This window comes from Armigeres subalbatus, chromosome 3 (assembly GCF_024139115.2).
Source record: "Armigeres subalbatus isolate Guangzhou_Male chromosome 3, GZ_Asu_2, whole genome shotgun sequence".
NCBI classification, from domain to species: Eukaryota; Metazoa; Arthropoda; class Insecta; order Diptera; family Culicidae; genus Armigeres; species Armigeres subalbatus.
Window position 1 is genome coordinate 171,372,392 of NC_085141.1, and position 22,962 is coordinate 171,395,353.

The 22,962-nt window shown below is 39.7% G+C and overlaps 1 protein-coding gene across 1 annotated transcript in view; it reads right to left on the reverse strand.

Annotated features, from left to right (window-relative positions):
* Positions 1-22,962, reverse strand: part of LOC134227035 (kinesin-like protein KIF3A) — a 112,991-nt gene that overhangs the window by 51,849 nt on the left and 38,180 nt on the right. The window lies entirely within an intron of this gene.

The window sequence follows — 22,962 nt, forward strand, 5'->3', positions numbered from 1 at the left end:
TAGAAGGCTTGGAGACCCATAGTGTTATATACCAATCGACTCAGCTCGACGAATTGAGGTGATGTCTGTATGTGTGTGTATGTGTACAAAAATGTGAGCCACACTTTTTGGTACTTAGCATTATCCGATTTGCTCGCAACAGGTTGCAATCGACGCGGATTGCGGTCTAGTTGTTTCCTATTGAATTGGCCCGATCGGTCATTGCGTTCCAAAGTTATTAAAAAAAACTTGTTGTCCCTTTGGCAAAAAAAAATCCAAAAAAGAAAAAAAAATTCGGGGATTGCAGCAATGCATTTAAATGACCGCAAATGGATATGAATTGATGGAAAAAAATAAAATCTATCCCCCTAAAGTGCTTTTTCAACCTCTTATGTGTTTTCTTATTTTTTTAAATGCGCGAGAAAGGCCACACCAACGCTAGGTAGATTGATCTGTTTTTTTTTTTTTTCAGATAAACTGCCGTTAAACCTCTGCCACAATTGTCACAAGTGGTTTAAATGTGCAATTACATCCCAAGTGTATTTAATTCTATAAATGGTTTCCGAAATCAAACAAGAATAAAAAAAAATGACATGCCCTTGTTTTTGACGTTTTCAAAAATTATAAATATGGGAGCTCACACATGAGCGAAGCAAAACAGACAATCGTTCCTTTGCCACTCAGAAAACCAAATTATTTTGCCATATTTTGATTCAAGCCGTCCACCTAATCGACATGGAAATATCTTTTCCAGCAACTAGGTTCCATAGACACGCACTGCCGTTATACACATAACTGTCCCATGTGCATAGGAAATCCCAGCAAACATGGGACAAATATGCTTTTGACGGCAGCGCAATCGTTGCGATTCTACCACGAACTTGATCGATTCTTGCAAACCAAGACTCTCAGTACCAGCCGGCCTTGTGAACGGAGAACGCTGTTACACTGGTCGACAATCTATCTATCTATCTATCTATCTATCTATCTATCTATCTATCTATATATATAAAACTCAATGTTTGTATGTTTGTATGTATGTTTGTATGTATGTTCCAGCATAACTTCTGAACGCATTGACCGATTTCAACCAAATTTGGAACACTCATTCTTTATCTTAAGGAGACGACGATAGGGTGGTTATGGATGTTGTTTTGAAAAAGGGGGAGGGTGTGGGGGGAGGGGTATTGTTTAGTAATCGATCAACTCAGTGTACCTTCTGAACCCCGTGGCCGATCTCAACCAAATTTAAACACACATTCTTTACCTTAAGGAGACGACGATAGGTCGGTTAGGGATGTTGTTTGGAAAAGGGGGAGGGTGTGCGGGGAGGGGTATTGCTTAGTCATCGATCAACTCAGTGTACCTTCTGAACCCCTTGGCCGATCTCTACCAAATTTGGAACACACATTCTTTATCTTAAGGAGACGACGATAGGGTGGTTAGGGATGCTCTTTGGAAAAGGGGTATGGTAAGGGGGAAAGTTATCGATCAACTCAGTGTAACTTCTGAACCCATTGGTCGATTTCAACCAAATATGAAACAAACATTCTTTATCTTAAGAAGACGACGATAGGGGGGGTTAGGGATGCTCTTTGAAAAAGGAGGAGGGTTGGGGTAGCGGTATTGCTTAGTTACTTATCAACTCAGTTTACCTCCTGAACCCCTTGGCCGATTGGAACAAACATTCTTTAGGAGGAGGCGACGATAGGGGGTTAGGGATGCTCTTCGGAAAAGGGGGAGGGATATTGCTAAGTTATCGATCAACTCAGTGTAACTTCTGAACCCCTTAGCCGATTTCAACCAAATTTGGAACACACATTCTTTATCTTAAGGAGACGACGATAGAGGTTAGGCATGCGCTTTGGAAATAAGAGATGGTATGTGGGGAGGGGTATTGTTTACCAATCGATCAACTTAATGTAAGTCTTGAGCCCCATGACCGATTTGAACCAAATTTGTATCAAATATTGTCTGTCCTAAGGAACCGATCTTAGTGGATATTGGTAGGTCCTTTTAAAATGGGGTGGTTGTGAGAGAGGGGTATTGTTTAGTTAGCGATCAATTCAGCATAACTTCTGAACCCATTTACCGATGTCCACCAAATTTGGAACCCATATTCTCTGTCTAAGGAAGACTATATCAGGCTAGGAAGGACTGTCATAGCTGAACGAGAGAGGGCATATTTATTAAACGAACAGTTTAGTATACCTTTCTATCGCATGGGTGAATTCAAACCAAATATTTAAACACGTATTGTTTACCCAAAGGAAATTATTTTAGAGAGGCTGGGAGGAGTATTTGAAATGCGGGAGAATGTTGGGGTTGGGTATTGTATAGAAAACGACTTAATTTAAAATCCCTCTTATTTAGTTCATCCGAGGTTCTTTGACATTGTACAATGCTCCGAAAACAATTCTTCAAAAATAGCAAATCCTCGACAATAACATTTCCCTAAAAATGACATAACCCTGAATGAAGCAGGCCATTAACATAACACTATTTGGCCTAAGGTCATTTAACATGAAGTGAATTTGGGATAATACTGAACATCATCAGAAAAAAAAATCATATAAAGCATGCATTTGCTGGGTATAAAGCAATGATAATTGTTACCCTTCATCGGAATCATAGTTTGCCCAGTGAAAAGCAATGAATAATGTGTTTCCTTCTGGATGGTGGATGTGATTGCTCCTTTAAAAGTATGCATTTTCTCGGAATAAGGCAATGGTGGGTGTGATCTCTTCTTTAAAAAAATGCGCTGGCTCGGAATAAGACATTGGTGGATGATTTCCCTTCTTTAGAAATAAGACTATTCAAACCCACAATCCCTTCTTCAAAATCAGTCAATATTTCCAAAAGCCTTCTTTTAATCAAATGATGAAGTATCAACAACTAAACACAATTACCCTGTTAACCAATTGGTTTTATTATTTTCCGATTGTGAAAAAGAACTGCAAACCAAACTGGCAACTCCGAGCAAGGCCGGGTACATAAAGCTAGTAAATTTGTATTCACAATGCTCATTGGGGAAATTCCGAGATTATTTGGTCACAAAATAGGAGTGAGTTCGTCGCTTTAACGGCGTTAAAGTTTTTTACATATTTGCATGATTACATGGTCATAGAAGCTAGAATACTACGATATTATGATAAGTCAGTCATTTGTGGCGTTTTTGACGTATGACTTACGTCTTTCTTTACTATACTGGGTGTCATTTAAATTTTCGGAAAGGGAAGATTTCGAACGATACTAGCGCCTTTATCTTTCGATGGATTTTGAAGATTTTACATTAATCGACTAGGACATAGACCTGTGCGCCGCCGCCGCCACCGATACTTTTTAACGTACACCGACGCCGCTAAAGGTATCTTCGGCGTGCCGGTTGGCTCCACGCCGCCGGTTTCCGTATTTCACGCCGATGATTGGTCATCACAAAATTAACAGGATTTGCATCTGCCGAACCAATGCAACCTAGCAGGCATTCATTAAATAGCTACACATTATTTTAATCACCTTTAGCAGATTTGTTTGCTTTCATCTCTGTCACTTTTACCCGCATTGGCGTGTTAAATGTTAGGTCATCCAAGAACTTCTTGGCTACAGACCTACAAATCAATGAGCGTAGCGATGAACTTCTAATCTCATATGTAACTTCATGTGGAATAACCTCATTCTGGTTGCATTGGGTGGTTCATCATCTTTTCAAAGGTTTGACTGTTACATATCCTAATTGATCTAGTGCTTATATATCCGGCTAAGTCAACAGTATGAATGTTGGATTTGGATTCCCAGTCTGGTAAGATTTTTTAAACTTTCCTGGGCACGGAGTATCATTGTGCTAGCCTCGTGAAATGCGAATGCAAAAGTGGTAACTTGGCTTCTGGAGCTGGAATACGATGGGGTATGTGACCCACCAAATCGAACATTTCTTTCGCACCTCTTTGTACTTAAATTGCCAGAATTGATCTAAATCCTGAAGAAATTGAAGAAATCCCTGGAGAAAATTTCAAAGGAATTCTTGGAGGAATGTCCAAACAAATTATTTTATTATTTTTGAGGAATTTCCGAATCTATCTCTGTAGTAATTTCTGGAGGACTTTCTGAAAGAACTCTAGGAGAAAATTCCGAAGGAACTCTTGGAGAAATGTCCAAAGAAATTCATTAAGAAATTTAAGAATGTCGGTAATTCCTTCAGGAGTTCCTTTGAAAATTATATCTGATATAGGAAAATTCGTCCTAGAATTTTGGAACGAAATGGCGGAGGAAATCCCGAAGGAATTACCAGATGAATTTCCGAGGGAATGGAATACCTGGAAATGTTCCAGTAGAATTGTTAAAATAATTTCCGGAGGAATTTTGTAGGAATTTTTAAAAGTATGTTTGAATGTTTGGGGCCTTCCTTAGCCGTGCGGTAAGACGCGCGGCTACAAAGCAAGACCATGCTGAGGGTGGCTGGGTTCGATTCCCGGTGCCGGTCTAGGCAATTTTCAGATTGGAAATTGTCTCGACTTCTTTGGGCATAAAAGTATCATCGTCCTAGCCTCATGATATACGAATGCAAAAATGGTAACCTGGCTTAGAAACCTCGCAATTAATAACTATGGAAGTGCTTAATGAACACTAAGCTGCGAGGCGGCTCTGTCCCAGTGTGGTGATGTAATGCCAATAAGAAGAAGAAGAAGAAGAAGTTTGTATGTACGTAGCTATCCACCATCCTGGCTTGAGTCTTGCTCTGCAAAAAAAAACGAAGGTGGCGGACTCGTAAGCAGCGACACTTACGCAGAGCCCGCGGGATAGAGAGAATCTCCTTTCAACCGTGTAATCCAAACAGACTAATAAATATATCCTTTTTGAGCTTTCCGAGAGACGGTTTTTTGAGGAACGGCACGTCAAATCCATTGCAACTGTGGGGAAGTGTACTAGAAGTGTATTCCAAAAAGTATTTCTGAAGGAATTCCTGATGGAATTATCAGAATTAATCTTAGATGATTTTTTGAAGAGATTTCCAGAAGATTTCATTAAAAAATTTCTTAAGGTCACTACTTGAGACCTTGCAATTCCTGAGGGAAATTTCGAAAAAAAAAACGGTTTCATTTTTGGAGGTTTTTGAAGGAATTCCTGGAGAAATTTCCGATCCTTTTATTTTTTTTCATTAATTCTTTTGGAACTTCCTCCTGGAATTCCATAAGAAATTCCTTTAGTAAACCACACAAAATTCCTGCAGGAATAATTCTGCACGCAGAGACAATCTACCTTTTTGAACTAAAAAATAAAATTATTGAAATATTTTTTAAACTCAAATATTTTATCTTTAAAATCAAACCTGAAATATATTTAATTCAAAAATTTTAATTTTTGTTTCTACTGCAATCCAGTATAAATAATACAGTATATTATAAACTAGTTTGTGAAGTAAATATATGAAAAAATTACAAATATAATTATTGTAGTTTTATTTTCCACGCGACACCTAATCAAAAATTAAAATAATTGATAATCACAAGAAATTTAATATAACATTCAAAATAAATTTTTGATTACAATATTTTTGTTTTTTTTTAATTTAAGAAAAATATTGTTGAAAGCAAAAATTTTTCTTTTTGGTTTAAAAATATTTTTTGTACAAACAAAAAAATATATTGTAAATTCAACAATTTTTATTTTGAGTGCTGTTTTGGAACATTGTAGAAACAACAATATTTTTCGTCTAATTAAATCTGTTTTTTGTTGAATTCAACAAATAAAATTATTAGCCGGGGAACAATAATTATTTTTGTTGTTTTTATACATAATATCATTGAGTTTAAAAAACATTTCTCTGCGTGTGGGACTAATTCTAATTTGGAGGAATTTTTAAAGATTTTTCGAAGAAAAAGGTATTTGAGCGTTAAACTTATTTTCAATTAAAAAACACTCAAACAACGGTTTAAAAAAATCCGAAGGTTTTCTTTTGAAGGGATTTCTGAATGTTTCCTAAAACAGTGTCCTATAGAAATTCATGAAAGATTTTCATGGGTATTTCTAATTAATAATTCCCAAAAAAAATTCGAATGAATTTTTGAAGTCCCAAAAGAATAGGAAGCAATAAAGGAATTTACGAATCAATCCCCAAAGTAATTTCTAAGGAAATTCCTGAAGGAACCTTTGGATAAATTTCTGGACAAATTTCCGAAGAAAGACCCAAATAAATATTCAAGGGACCCAAAAAAATATTCAAGGGAAGTTCTGAATGACTTCATTAGAGAAATTCTATATTAATTATTAGAATTCCTTTTTCGAATTTTCTGAGAAATATCTTGAATAATTTCCAAATAAATTTATTGATTTATTTCCGAATTACATTCCAATGAACTTATATGCTGTGATGCTGCAATGCCCTAGTGGAGGATGTAATGTAAACTTTTGCTGTGGAGATACAAGATTAAGCTATTAAGATGTTCACCTCGTTATTCTAACTGTAGCTAGCAATGGTACAAAAAACCCTAAAATTCATAAAAAGCATGCCTTGCGGTGTAACTTTTTTTCTCAGCTCAAAATTCTTCACGCCGATTTACGCCGCTGAACATTGCCTACGGCATGACGCCACCGCCGCCGGTGTAAAAATGGCCTTACGCCGCCACTGTTCACAAATACTTTGGCGCACAGGTCTACGGACACTCTCCAGTAATTTGCCGTTTTCACTGAAACTTCATTATTAACGATAAGCTAGTGAAAATGTCAACTCTGGTCAAAGCAAGTAGAAATTTCAGATGTTACCAATCCCGTTCATACATTCCTAACGCGGGCATCAGAATGATGTTAGTTACGGGCCTTATGGTCCACGGCTATAAGATGTGTATAACGACGCATCGTACCGAAACGAAACGAAGCGAGGCAGACCGCATCGTGCTTTCGTGCTGTGCGGTTCTTTCTCTCTTTGCGGAAGGAAGTTTTTAATACTACCCGAAGCTATTTTAATTTCAACAGTGCTTCTCAGCGCTATTTGTACCCACTGATCCCGTTACGATCTTTGCAAGGACCCGTGCCTTCGTTTTACGTTGGACCCGTTTGCGGTAGTAAAATTCCGACAAGCGGTGGTAATCCTGCAGGGACACCGTTCTTGGAAAAAACCTCTTAGAAGGTCACGTCTCCACGCTCAGCAATGAGTATTAATAAAAACAAGAGGAAGGGGGAGTCTCTAAATTCTCCACTTCCTTCAAAGAAACAAGGTTTCAAGACCGTACTGCCCAAGCGCGGAAAAAATAGAAGGAAGCTGGAGACTTCAGATATTCCTTCTAAATCTAATGTTGACATTGTTTCTTCTCCTATCGAACTGAGCAATCAGTTCGATTTGATTAATGATGAAATTGAGCAAATCGAATCTACCTTTAGCCCAGGTGATTCGATTCATGCGAAGAAACAAAGGATTCCGCCAATTGTGGTATCTGTTGCCGAGTTTTCTGGCTTTCGGAATGAAATCTTGAGTAACCTTCAGGGGATCAAGGTTTCATTTCAGATTGCTAGGAAGGGTGACTGCCGCGTTTTGCCGGGATCCTTTGACGATCGCAAACGTCTTCTTCAATATTTAACTGAGAAGCGCCATAAATTCTTCACATACGACGACAAAACTGAGCGATTGTTCAAAGTCGTTTTGAAAGGTCTCCCCAGTGATGACAAATCACTGGATGAGATTAAAATTGAAATTTCTCAATTACTTGGATTTTCACCAGTCCAAGTAATTAAGATGAAAAAGAAATCCCACTCTGGTACTTCTCAGAGGGGCATTTCTCAAGAATTTTATTTAGTTCATTTTAACAAAAGTGAACTAAATAATATGAAAAGTTTGGAAAAGGCCTGTATTATGTCTCATGTCCGTGTTACATGGGAACATTTCCGCAGGCCTGGGGGAAATTTCCAAAACCCCACCCAGTGCCGTAAGTGCCAAAAGTGGGGACATGGAACCAAACATTGTCACATGGATGCTAAATGCATGATTTGTGGTGGAACCTCTCACGCTAAGGACGCATGTCCTGTGAGAGAAGATTCCAATAAATTTAAGTGCGCAAATTGTGGGGGCTCGTCAACGGGTAGCAAGCAGTTCAGTAAATTCCAATTTTTCGAATGTACCTACATATGCAAACATCGCTGCTGGTAGACAAAATTTCTCTTCTCAAAATGAGGTTTATACCCATGTCCCAACGGAAAATAACGGTCATGTTGACTGCTTCCGATTTTGATTTTTTAACTGAACAATTGCAACACATGATTGATGCAATGTTCAAAGCAAATACCAGAGTCTATTATATATAGAGTTACGCAAAGAGTGAAGCCAAATCTACCTATTGAACTGTCAAACCGTCTACCTATCGAGCAAAGTAAACAAATGCTTGTTGGTAAGGCGGAAGTATTGTCATCGCCTAACGATTATTATGACGAATTAAAACGCATGAATTGAAATGTATTAGATTTGTTCTAGAAACAGCTTCAAAAAACTTCAATACACCCACCAATAAAGTAGCAACAAAAAAATCACGTGTTTGCTCTCTGTGGGTGACTTTGTTTATCGAATTAAAAAGCTTTAGCAGTGAACACTCCCGTGAAGTCACTTTGAGGGTTGAACAAAAATAAAAGTTGCAAACAGAATAACAAGAAGATCATTCAGAATAAGTGTAAGAAGATCCTCTTTGCGCAACTCTATATAATAGACTCTGGCAAATACCATTCCTGAAGCTGTTCAGGTTGGTATAAAGTACAAACAAAAAATTGTTATCGGACTCCGTTTCAATGGATCCAAATAATTGTGTGAAAGTTCTAAATTGGAATGCCCGCTCTCTAAAGGGTAAGGAAGATGAATTATTCAACTTCCTAACAGTTCATAATGTGCATATTGCCATTATAACTGAAACCTATTTAAAACCAGGACTCTCCATTAAACGAGATCCAAATTATTTTATCTACAGAAATGATCGTCTTGACAGCGCCTGTGGTGGGGTCGCCATTGTCATTAATAGACGTATCAAACATACATTATTTTCTTCGTTCGAAACCAAAGTTTTTGAAACCTTGGGAGTTTCTGTTGAAACAAATTTTGGACAATTTTCCTTCATTGCAGCCTACTTGCCTTTTCAATGCAATGGGCAGCAAAAGAATTTGTTGAAAGCTGATCTTCAAATTCTGACTCGCAACAAATCAAAATTCTTCGTAATTGGTGACTTCAATGCCAAACACCGTTCATGGAATAATGCTCAAAGCAATTCCAATGGTAAAATTTTATTTGAAGATTGTTCTGCGGGATATTATACTATTCAATATCCCAATGGACCAACTTGTTTTTCATCCACTCGAAATCCTTCGACAATTGATTTGGTTTTAACGGATTCAAGTCAGCTGTGTGGCCAATTGGTAACTCATGCTGATTTTGACTCTGATCACCTTCCTATTATTTATTTATTCAAACTAAGGCCGAAGTGGCCTGTGCGGTATATAAGAGTCTTCTCCATTCGGCTCGGTCCATGGCTACACGTCGCCAACCACGCAGTCTACGGAGGGTCCGCAAGTCATCTTCCACCTGATCGATCCACCTTGCCCGCTGCGCACCTCGCCTTCTTGTGCCCGTCGGATCGTTGTCGAGAACCATTTTCACCGGGTTACTGTCCGACATTCTGGCTACGTGCCCGGCCCATCGCAGTCGTCCGATTTTCGCGGTGTGAACGATGGATGGTTCTCCCAACAGCTGATGCAATTCGTGGTACATTCGCCTCCTCCACGTACCGTCCGCCATCTGCACCCCACCATAGATGGTACGCAGCACTTTCCTTTCGAAAACTCCCAGTGCGCGTTGGTTCTCCACGAGCATCGTCCAGGTCTCGTGTCCGTAGAGGACTACCGGTCTAATTAGCGTTTTGTAGATTGTCAGTTTGGTACGGCGGCGAACTCTATTCGATCGGAGCGTCTTGCGGAGTCCAAAGTACGTACGATTTCCAGCCACTATGCGTCTCCGAATTTCTCTGCTGGTGTCATTTTCGGCAGTCACCAGTGAGCCCAAGTACACAAATTCTTCTACCACCTCGATTTCGTCACCACCGATGCAAACTCGCGGTGGGTGGCTCACATTGTCTTCTCTTGAACCTCTTCCTATCATGTACTTCGTCTTCGACGTGTTGTTGACTAGTCCGATCCGCTTAGCTTCCCTCTTCAGTCTGATGTAGGCTTCCTCCATCTTTTCGAAGTTACGTGCCATAATATCTATGTCGTTAGCGAAACCAAATAACTGGACAGACTTATTAAAAATCGTACCACTCGTGTTAATCCCTGCTCTTCGTATTACACCTTCCAAAGCGATGTTGAATAGCAAACACGAAAGACCATCACCTTGCCGTAACCCTCTGCGGGTTTCGAAGGGACTCGAGAATGCCCCTGAAACTCGAACAACGCACATCACCCGATCCATCGTCGCTTTGATCAACCGTGTCAGTTTATCCGGAAAACCGTGTTCGTGCATTAGCTGCCATAGCTGGTCCCGATCGATTGTATCATATGCGGCTTTGAAGTCGATGAATAGATGATGTGTGGGCACGTTGTATTCGCGTTGATCACCTTCCTGTGACGTTTGAAATCTCACAAGAAGCCATTTATAATCCAATCAGCTCTACTTTTAATTATCATAGAGCTGATTGGGATTTATATAAAACGTATATCGATAGAAATTTTGATGTTGATATTCCTCTCGATACCAAAAGTGATATTGATAATGCTCTCGTATCTTTGACAAATTTAATTGTCGAAGCCAGAGGCATTGCAATTCCTAAATGTGAAATTAAATTCAACTCCATTATTATTGACGACGATCTTCAGCTACTGATCCGTCTTAAAAATGTGAGAAGAAGGCAATACCAAAGAACTCGCGATCCCGCGTTGAAAGTTATTTGGCGAGATTTGCAAAATGAAATTAAAAAACGTTTCGCTATTCTGAGAAATACCAACTTTGAGAATAATGTCTCGAAGTTGGATCCCAGTTCGAAACCCTTTTGGAAATTAACAAAAATTCTTAAAAAACCTCAAAAGCCAATTCCAGCGCTTAAAGAGGGAAATCAAATTTTATTAACAAATGGCGAAAAGGCTCAAAAACTTGCTCAGCAGTTCGAGAGTGCCCATAATTTTAGTCTAGGTCTCACTAGTCCAATTGAGGATCAGGTCACACGGAGCTTCGAAGACATTCTCAATCAAGATAATGTTTTTGACCCTTCGTTTGGAACTAATTTGGATGAAGTGAGATCTATTACTAGAAAATTTAAAAATATGAAAGCCCCGGGTGATGATGGTATTTTCTACATACTTATCAAAAAACCCAGATTAATCCACCTACCAGTGATGATGCCTTTCTCGTGCATTATAAAATATATTGAAAAAATCACATTAGAAAGGTCAAAAAAGCTCTTTGGGGGAATAGATCACATTTTTTCGATCAGCGGTCGAAAAACGGACCTAAACTCAATTATATGTTTTCATGTAAATTGAAAATTATCACAACATTTTTATACTATTTCATAGGAGTCCCCATTTGTTTCGATATGACCAAACTAAAGTGCGATGTTTATAGTCGCACATTTTAGTTGTATCGTATCGAAACATGACGAAAATCCTCAGAAAAAGTAATTTTCGTTGCGATGCATGCCGGACGCAACCGCCATCATGGCGATCAAAATGGACTTGACAGTTCGAAGCCAAATTTCTTACACATAATTAAAGAATAAAAGACATTACACAGCGACTGTGCAATGCATGTCTTACACATAATTTTCACACAGATTGCTATTCTCTCGTGTCATCATCGTCATGTGTGAAAATTATTCATGCGATGTGTAATTTACTTTAAGCGTGCAGACTCTTTTGTCGCTTCAACTAATATGGAATGCGCGGAATACAAAACTACACATGATGCGGATGTCAGTAGTAACAACAGTATATATTTGACTGAGTCCATGGGGAGCACCTTGGTTCAGCATTGTTATTTGAACGTAGTTGATTAATTGTCTTCAGCATATTACGTGGCCGAGTTGTCACTAGCACTGCTCTTCTATTTCAATACTGTTTGTTCAAGTTCATAGATTTCGAGGATGTATCTGCATGTGGAACATTGTTTTACTAATAAATCTGCAATAAAATTGTATCTTGTTTAATATGTGGCTCAAATATAGGTGTAATGATCTGCATAACCTCACTTTTTCAATGAAAATTTAACCGGTTACATGATGCTTTTCCCTTGCTAACGGCCAACAACGAAAAGTGAGCTTTATAAAGATTTTTTTCCGATGGTCACTGGTGGCGCCAGTGCCAGTCATAGTTATATGGTAGGGTACCACTTGAAACAAAGCGTGCTAGCGCCCCACCTCTTAAACCACTAGTGTACAACACTAACGAAAAAACCTCATACGAGCGAGCCTGCACGGGCGTTTCAGGACCGCGCACGTGCTGAAGGGTTAATAAGAATGTTATTTGATTATGAACAGTTTTGAACAGGTTCCCAATTATTCCACGCGACGCCCCTGCAAAAATCTTTGTTTGCAGATGACACAGGTCTCTCAGCCAAAGGGCGAAGCCTTCGTGTCATTTGTAGTAGATTGCAAAAAAGTTTGGATATTTTCTCCACTTACTTGCAAAAATGGAAAATTTCCCCGAATGCTTCCAAAACTAAGCTTATAATTTTCCCACATAAGCCGAGAGCTTCTTATTTGAAACCTTCTAGCAGACATATTGTCACTATGAATGGGGTTCCAATTAATTGGTCTAGCGAAGCTAAATATTTCGGACTTCTGCTAGATCAAAAATTAACTTTTAAAAATCACACTGAAGGCCTTCAAGCCAAATGTAACAAATATATTAAGTGTCTATATCCACTTATAAACAGAAAATCAAAACTTTGTCTTAAGAACAAACTTTTGATTTACAAACAAATTTTTAGACCTGCCATGTTGTATGCTGTGCCAATATGGACTAGTTGCTGCAATACCAGAAAGAAGGCACTCCAGAGGATTCAAAATAAAATTTTGAAAATGATTCTGAAGTTGCCTCCGTGGTATAGTACCAATGAACTTCATAGAATTTCTAATATTGAGACATTGCAACAAATGTCCAACAAAATAATTTCCAATTTTAGACAAAAATGGGAAGGGTTATATACAAGATACGACCGCCCGACGTAAACTACGTAAAACAGATCATAAGATAATTATTTTGGTTAGAGCCTAGAATGATTGAAAATTTGACTTTTGCGCTTCCTTATGCTTGAACGATAACATTTGCTGTTTTGGTGTACCTCCCAAATTTCCAACTGAATTGGTTAGAATATAACTGAGTACGAGCAGTTTGAAGTTTTTATGGAAATTACTATAGAAATCGCCCCGTATGTGAGAGATCGTTTCGTGAGGCGGGTCATTAACTATTTAGGGGGAGATCTCCCAGCGCCGGACACCTCCCAATACCGGACACTTCTTAAAACGACACTACTTGCAGAGGTCCCTCCTTCATCTTATTAAGTACAAAAGGAAGCTATTGAAAAGGCTTCTAATGGCAAAGAATATCAGATCTTCATGTGATAAACTTTGTACAAAATGTAAAGTTGAATAAAAATACTTCACACCTGTTTTGTTACACTCACTTCAATTCTATTGTTTCTTCTTGCTGAGTAGCAGAAACAAAAATTGAAGAGAACATTGGAAAAGGTGGGCATTTGGATTAGGATGTAAAAAATTTAGCTGAAGAGTCAAATAAGCTCCACTAACAATTTTTAATATTTACAACTTAAAGCACGCGAATAATATTACTATTCTGAATGATGTCTTTACTCATGTAACAGGAACTTAGTCACATTTGAACATGATGCAATCGATGCAATAGTGTCCGCGTCCGGTACTAGGAGACATTTTTTCACCAAAATTCATCGTCGAAAAACGTGTTCAAATGATCAAATATAGTTTGTATGAATCATCAATGGTCAATAGTCATATTTTGTGTTTCTTTCTTCTATCTATTCTTCCTTTGAGGGAATATAACTCACGAAGAGGATGGCCGATTTGCGAGATTTTCTCACTAATCGATTCGTATTGGGATCAGCTGTGTTTCTATATGCAAAAGGTTAGAAAATTTTAAAGTAAAAGTTGGGAAAATTGTCAAAATACAATATTAGGGCGAGTTTGGAGAAAACCTAATGCGATCGCTCGAAAAATGATCTAGAGTGCGGCGTCGCTCGCAATCAACGCAGAAAATGACATTTCGAACGTTAAACGTAAAACCCGAGCAACGCAGGGTACGTTCTGTTAGGGTCTGTCTCAATTGGATAATTAAACTGAAATTAAACTTAAAAGTGACATTTCTATAATTATCGAATAACCCTGCTCGCAGAGCAAGATTACTTTTGACAGATATCGAATCATTTTCCATCGATGTCCTATTAGAATTGCTGGGTAGCACCAGCCATTCTTATAACGGGGGGATTTTTTTAATTTTCGAACTGTCACTCTTAAGTTTAATTCTCCAAATGAGACAGACCCTTAGAATGGTATAAAAGGAAACAAAATCCGGATAGTTAAAGTTTTTGTTTGTTAAATGACTTATGTGTCCGGCACTGGAGGATCTACCCCTAAACATAATCAACCCGAAGACTTTGTAGAATATTTCTAAATCTGTGAGACGATTGTTGTTGCGAACCGATCGGATTTTCGTAAGCAAAGTTATAAAGAAAATAAAAATGCTCATTATTGATATATAAAAATGCTCATTATTATATGTTATTGAATTTCCCACGATTTAGTATTTCCTTAATATTTTTTCTTGCAAGCAGCGAATTGTTTCACAATAAAGACGATTTATTCACTTGCTAAGTTTCATATGTTGCCAACGTAGGGTTTCTCACCCCATTCCCGGCCTAACATGCGCACGACTGCATTATTTCATTGATATTTATGACTAGGGGCAACTTTTCTGAATTTTGTGGGCCGTGTAATATTGCGATGGGGTTCACCTCTGCTTCAAAAATAGTTATTCTTGCTAAACACAGCTTGAAAAAGCTTTTATTTGATTTAAATTAACATGGTGCAGCACTCTTTTCAGTCATAGGCGATTGCTTATCCGGCATACCCCAAATCTCCTCGGCATACGCAATATTTTACTCAATCTCTCAACATCTTACTCTCATTCTCTCTCTCGGGACGGTAGAAAATGCGACGTAAACAAAAATATGCACGTTCCACGACAACAAGATGCCAGATGGTATTATTCATAATCATTTTTATTTGGTTGAGAAGATATATTTACTCATCCAAATTTCTTCCAAACACTTAAATACAATATCTTTTCCACCTTTTGAAATCGAGAGAATTATAAATAACATGATAGCTTCAACGTATTAGACAGTTTTCCTATTAACGATGAAGGATTATCTTCATACTAAAATAAGACTTATGGCCTTTGGCAGCACTGTACAGCTAGAAGGTCTTGGGCCGAGGTGATTTTTTGTTCGGTTTGAGGATACATTTTTAAATGTATTCCAATATGTTTATTTAAAATCTAGTGATACGAACAATTACAAAAGATTAAAGTGCGTGAGTTTAGCATTATTGTGTGGTGATAAACAGCCTGAAGCAATGGTTGTATCGAGCACTGTGAATCTTTTCAGGTAGGTGTTTATTTGATGATACCGTTTTGTAAAAGTGTAAAGAATCACTTCGGCTCAGTGGTGTTGCAACGAAGAGCAAAAGTTTGAAATCTAGATTTTTATTTTCTATAATTGGATCGATTAGGAGTGAAATAAATGGTTGAAAAATATTGAGTATTTTGCGAGATAAATAGGAGACTTTTTTTAAATGATCAATCATAAACCTACGGCTACTAAACAGTATAAATCATTAGCTTTCTGTGCAGTGAGCCGGGAATGGGGTCCATAGGCCCAAGTAGTGATTTACCCTACTCATATATTTTTAGATATTAATGACGATATGCAACGTTGCAAAACGGTTTTCCGAAAAATTTACTGTTTTCATAGTAATTCTCATACAAACTTCAAACCGCGCGTGCGTGCTTAGTCAAATTACAACCATTGGGATGTTGGATATATGGGGTCGGGAGGTAGCGAGGTTTGTTTTGCCGCGTGTAATGTGTAATTTCTCCGCAAATCATGTTCGATCGGACACCAATCCATTTATGTTTCGAACAAAATTGGCGTAACTCACTGGAAATGGTTGGATATGACAATTTAAAATTTTCATTTAAAAACCCCAAATTTATTATTCCGCAGTGGTGATGATACCTTTCTCCGATTGTTATTCGACTTATAGTGATTAATGCATTTCATAGTTAATTACCTAGTTAGTTGAATAGTTATACAGAGAAAAAAAAAGTTGGGATTCTAACATTTTCTAATGTTATTTTAAAAATATGAGAAGTTTGGTATTTTTAAGAGCTAAAACTTTTCAGTCAAATGCTAAATTGATAGATATGAAAGTTTTTTTTTCAGTTCAAAATTCTCAGAACAAATCCAAGAACAGTCCAAGCTCTCAGAACAAAATGTATAAAACAATCAAACAAACCTGAACATTTCATATTTTTGGCAACACTGACAGTAAGAATCAATGTTACTGGCAGCACACGACCACCTGTCAGTGACAGTTGCAAAAAAACGTGAAGAGAATCCCCCACATCAAGATCATGGTAAATTGTTGTTTTATTCATAGTTTATTGATATAACTTTATTGTAAATTCTTTTTCATATCCAGGAAAAAAATTGTGGTTTGAAACTGTCGCATGCGAGACCGCTCAAAAGTCAGGAGGCACTTGAACAATTCGGAACTCTTGGGGGTACCTGACGTAAGTTGACCTCCAGTCAGGAACGTCAATCAGAAATCAACAAAATTAATCACTGTGCTAGCTGTTGCGGTAAATCCTGACAAACGATTTCCGATGGGAACCGATCGGAAACTGTATTAGAAGTGCTATAAGGAGCAGCTGAAGGAACATCTTGCAGAAAATTTTCTCTGGAATTGTAATTCTAATTTTCATGTTGTGGAGGAAGGGTCTCGCAAGAATGTACAATTGGACCAACCTTGTTGAACCCGAATCATTGTTCACCCGACGGTATTAGCACTTGCAGGATGGCCTGGCGGCAGTGTGCAGTCTACGGAGACATCTGAAGCCCTGGAAATCCGATCCGATATCGTGCGATATTTGTGTGTGTCTTATTGTAGTAAGTTTTTAATTTTGAGAATGGTTTGCAGATCGATTGCTGATGCGATCCCAATAAACAATGAAATTGACTTTTTTTTGTTGACTTTATTTTATTTACATTATTTATTGGAAAGAATAGAAAGACCATTAGTGGCGGTAAGCTCCAACGAGGATAATACGCAAATCTCGCATTATCCTCGATTTCGGTAAGCTTCAAGCCGTATTATACTCAAATTTAATCTCGGATTTAATCTTAATACGCCGATTTCGGAGTATTAAGATAATACGAGATTTTCTGTAGGTACGCAGCCAACTCAGAACTTGCTCTCACAAACACATGTACAGAGAAAATGTCAAAACAAAAAATCGTCATCGTTCCGAGCGACGTCGATTTCGATCGATTTCTCGCTTGTTGTTCAAATTTATTCAAGTCAATTTAAAAATAGTTTTAACTCCGTAATTTCGATCTTTTCCTACCGGTGCGGTTCAGTGTGAACAGTGTGAACACAATACCACGGAGGAACACATACCCGGTCTTATCGGTCAGCTCGGGTAAAAACTTTTCTGAACTCACTCTTGAACAACAGGAGGCACAGCGCGCCAAATTGGACATGGAATTTGCTCGGGTGGACAAGAATATCACCACCCTCCGGACTGTGATGCAGTCTACGACTGTCGACAACATTATTGGGGGAATCACGACGGCTGTCACCAGTGCGCAGTGCCCAACGGCTGGCCAGACCACATCCATTCTCGGTGGAATCACTTGTAAGATGACCCAACCGGTATGCGAGATGAAGCAATCCAATTTGTCCCGATCGTTCGAAAAACCTGTCGGATCGGTCAACGATTCCCACTGTGATTCCTAGATGAAAAAGATTGATTCCTAATAATCTTATTTTCGGAAACCAACACAGTTGTAAATATAACCAATAGCGGTAATTACAGATACAATAAAAATATGTAATAATCATCTTTCAAATAAAAAATTATATAATAAAACGAAAATCATGAAGAATGAATGTAATAATATAGGGACGTTTCTGTCCCAACTGCAAGAGTAATACCTATTAAATCACACGTCCGAACTCAACTTTTACAGGGAGTTATTGATAAAAATCAGCAAAATCCATTGGAACAATTTCTCGAGCACGAAGTCCGGTGAATCGTGCGTTTTGGGGAACCTGTATGAGCAATTCCTCGAGGAATTCTGACTAAATCCTTTGCAAGTTCTGGGGAATTCCATCAAGCAATTTGGGACATATTTTCGCGAGTTGGAAATGCTTTGGGGAGACCTTTTTATGGAATTGTATGGAAGTGCTGGGGAATTCCATAGGAAAATCCATTGAGAATTTCTCTTAGAATTCTATTGGTAATTCCTCCATGAACTACACTAGGGATTCTTCCGATCTTCCACCAAAAATCTGCTCAGGGACTATTAACAAATAACGTAATGCAATTTTGGCAATCCTGGAGAAGTCCTGAAAACATTTCTGGGGAATACATTAAGGAATCCCTAAGGAAATTCTGAAAGAAAATCTGGGGAATTCCTGGTGAAACCCATGGAGGAATCCTGGAGAAATTTCTAGAGGGATTCATGGTGGAATTCTTGGGGGAATTCCTGGTGGAATTCTTGGAGAAATTCCTGGTGGAACTCCTGAAGGAATTCCTTAAGAGTTCCAGAGCCACTCCTGACAGAATTCCAGGATAATTACTGCGGAATTCCAACAGGAGTTTATGAGGAAATCCTAAAGAAATTCTCTGGAAAATCGTGGAGAAATTATTCCAAGATTTCCCCAGTAATCCTCCAGGAATTGTCCAGTTATTCCCTCAGGAATTTATGGAGGAGTTCCTGGGTAATTCCTGGAGAAATTTCTAAAGAATTTCTGAATAAATTCCTGACGGAAATTCTGGAGATTGCCTGGAGGAATTGCTGGTTATCCAGGAATTCTTTCAGGAGTTTCCCTGGAATTCCTCAAGACCAGGAAGTTCTGTGGAATTCCTGGGGGAATTCCTTGGGAAAAAGTGAAGAAATTACTTCATGATTTTCCCAGGAATTCCTTTTTTTCCTTTTAATCATCCAGAAAATCCACAACTATTCCTCCAGGTATTCGTCCAGGAGAAATTATGGGGAAAATATATGGGAATTATATGGAAAGGATTTTCTGGGGATATCCTGTGGAAATCCTGGTGAATTCCAGTAAAGTTATTGCTGGGGAATTCCTGGTGGGATTTCTAGCGAATTCCTGCTGAAATGGCAAAGGAATTCTTGCTGGAATTCCTGAAGAATTTCTAGTGGAATTTCATGGTAATTACTAGTGGAATTCCCAAAGAATTCGTATAGGAATTCATGAGGAATTCCTGGAGAAATTCATGGGAATTCCTGCAAGAATCCTTTGCAAGTTCTGGGGAATTCCTTCAAGCAATTTGGGACATTTTTTCGCGAGTTGGGAATTCCTTGAGGAGTCCTTTTATGAAATTGTATGGAAATGCTGGGGAATTCCATAGGAAAATCCATTCCGAATTGCTCTTAGAATTCTATTAAGAATTCCTCCATGAACTACATAAAAAACATCTTAATGAAGTTTAAAAAAAATCCATGAACTACACCAGGGATACCTCCGATCTTCTTTCAAAAATCTGCTCAGGGACTGTTAACAAATAACGTAATGCAAAATTGGCAATCCTGGAGAAGTCCTGAAAATATTTCTGGGGAATTCCTGAATAAATTCCTAAGGAATTCCTTAAGGAATCCCTAAGGAAATTCTGAAAGAAAACCTGGGGAATTCCTGTTGAAACTCATTGCGGAATTCATGGAGGAATCCTGGAGAATTATCTAGAGGAATTCCTGGTGGAATTCTTGGAGGAATTCCTGGTGGAATTCTTGGAAGAATTCCTAGTGGAATTCCTGAAGGAATTCTTGGTGGAATTCCTGGAGGAATTCTTGGTGGAATTCTTGGTAGAATTCCTGGAGGAATCCTTGGTGGAAGAATCCTTCCTCCGGAAGTTGCTACAGGAATTTCTCCGGAAGTTCCTCCAGGAATTCCTCCAGAAGTTCCTCCAGGAATTCCTCCGGAAGTTCCTCCAGGAATTCCTCCGGAAGTTCCTCCAGGAATTCCTCCGGAAGTTCCTCCAGGAATTCCTCCGGAAGTTCCTCCAGGAATTCCTCCGGAAGTTCCTCCAGGAATTCCTCCGGAAGTTCCTCCGGAAGTTCCTCCAGGAATTCCTCCGGAAGTTCCTCCAGGAATTCCTCCGGAAGTTCCTCCAGGAATTCCTCCGGAAGTTCCTCCAGGAATTCCTCCGGAAGTTCCTCCAGCAATTCCTCCGGAAGTTCCTCCAGGAATTCCTCCGGAAGTTCCTCCAGGAATTCCTCCGGAAGTTCCTCAGGAAGTTCCTCCAGGAATTCCTCCGAAAATTCCTCAAGGAATTCCTCCGAAAGTTCCTCCAGGAATTCCTCCGGAAGTTCCTCCAGGAATTCCTCCGGAAGTTCCTCCAGGAATTTCTCCGGAAGTTCCTCCAGGAATTCCATCGGAAGTTCCTCCAGGAATTCCATCGGAAGTTCCTCCAGGAATTCCTCCGGAAGTTCCTCCAGGAATTCCTCCGGAAGTTCCTCCAGGAATTCCTCCGGAAGTTCCTCCAGGAATTCCTCCGGAAGTTCCTCCAGGAATTCCTCCGGAAGTTCCTCCAGGAATTCCTCCGGAAGTTCCTCCAGGAATTCCTCCGGAAGTTCCTCCAGGAATTGCTCCGGAAGTTCCTCCAGGAATTCCATCGGAAGTTCCTCCAGGAATTCCTCCGGAAGTTTCTCCAGGAATTCCTCCGGAAGTTCCTCCAGGAATTCCTCCGGAAGTTCCTCCAGGAATTCCTCCGGAAGTTCCTCCAGGAATTCCTCCGGAAGTTCCTCCAGGAATTCCTCCGGAAGTTCCTCCAGGAATTCCTCCGGAAGTTCCTCCAGGAATTCCTCCGGAAGTTCCTCCAGGAATTCCTCCGGAAGTTCCTCAGAAAGTTCCTCCAGGAATTCCTGCGGAAGTTCCTCCAGGAATTCCTCCGGAAGTTCCTCCAGGAATTCCTCCGGAAGTTCCTCCAGGAATTCCTCCGGAAGTTCCTCCAGGAATTGCTCCGGAACTTCCTCCAGGAATTCCTCCGGAAGTTCCTCCAGGAATTCCTCCGGAAGTTCCTCCAGGAATTCCTCCGGAAGTTCCTCCAGGAATTCCTCCGGAAGTTCCTCCAGGAATTCCTCCGGAAGTTCCTCCAGGAATTCCTCCGGAGGAACTTCCGAAGGAATTCCTGGAGGAACTTCCGATGGAATTCCTGGAGGAACTTCCGATGGAATTCCTGGAGGAACTTCCGGAGGGATTCCTGGAGGAACTTCCGAAGAAATTCCTGGAGGAACTTCCGAAGGAATTCCAGGAGGAACTTCAGAAGGAATTCCTGGAGGAACTTCCGAAGGAGTTCCTGGAGGAACTTCCGAAGAAATTCCTGGAGGAACTTCCGAAGAAATTCCTGGAGAAACTTCCGAAGGAATTCCTGGAAGAACTTCAGGAGGTATTCCTGGAGGAACTTCTGGAGGAATTCCTGAAGGAACTTCCGGAGGAATTTCTGGAGGAACTTCCGGAGGAATTTCTGGAGGAACTTCCGGAGGAATTTCTGGAGGAACTTCCGGAAGAGTTTCTGGAGGAACTTCCGGAGGAATTCCTGCAGGAACTTTGGAAGGAATTCCTGGAGTAACTTCCGGAGGAATTCCTGGAGTAACTTCCGGAGGAATTCCTGGAGTAACTTCCGGAGGAATTCCTGGAGGAACTTCCGAAGAAATTCCTGGAGGAACTTCCGAAGGAATTCCTGGAGGAACTTCCGAAGGAATTCCTGGAGGAACTTCCGAAGGAATTCCTGGAGGAACTTCCGAAGGAATTCCTGGAGGAACTTCCGAAAGAACTTCCGAAGGAACTTCCGAAGGAACTTCAAAGGAATTCCTGGAGAAACTTCCGGAAAAATTCCTGGAACTTCGGAAGGAATTCCTGAAGGAATTTCCGAAGAAATTCCTGGAGGAACTTCCGAAGAAATTCCTGGAACTTCCGAAGGAATTCCTGCAGGAACTTCCGAAGAAATTCCTGGAACTTCCGAAGGAATTCCTGGAGGAACTTTCGAAGGAATTCCTGTAGGAACTTCCGAAGGAATTCCTGGAGGAACTTCCGAAGGAATTCCTGGAGGAACTTCCGAAGAAATTCCTGGAACTTCCGAAGGAATTCCTGAAGGAACTTCCGAAGAAATTCCTGGAACTTCCGAAGGAATTCCTGGAGGAACTTCCGAAGAAATTCCTGGAACTTCCTAAGGAATTCCTGGAGGAACTTCCGGAAAAATTCCTGGAACTTCCGAAGGAATTCCTGAAGGAACTTCCGAAGAAATTCCTGGAACTTCCGAAGGAATTCCTGGAGGAACTTCCGATGAAATTCCTGGAACTTCCAAAGGAATTCCTGAAGGATTTTCCGAAGAAATTCCTGGAACTTCCGAAGGAATTCCTGAAGGAACTTCCGAAGAAATTCCTGGAACTTCCTAAGGAGGAACTTCCGAAGGAATTCCTGGAGGAACTTCCGAAGGAATTCCTGGAGGAACTTTCGAAGGAACTTCCGAAGGAACTTCCGAAGGAACTTCCGAAGGAACTTCCGAAGGAACTTCCGAAGGAACTTTCGAAGGAACTTCCGAAGGAACTTCCAAAGGAATTCCTGGAGAAACTTCCGGAAAAATTCCTGGAACTTCCGAAGGAATTCCTGAAGGAATTTCCGAAGAAAT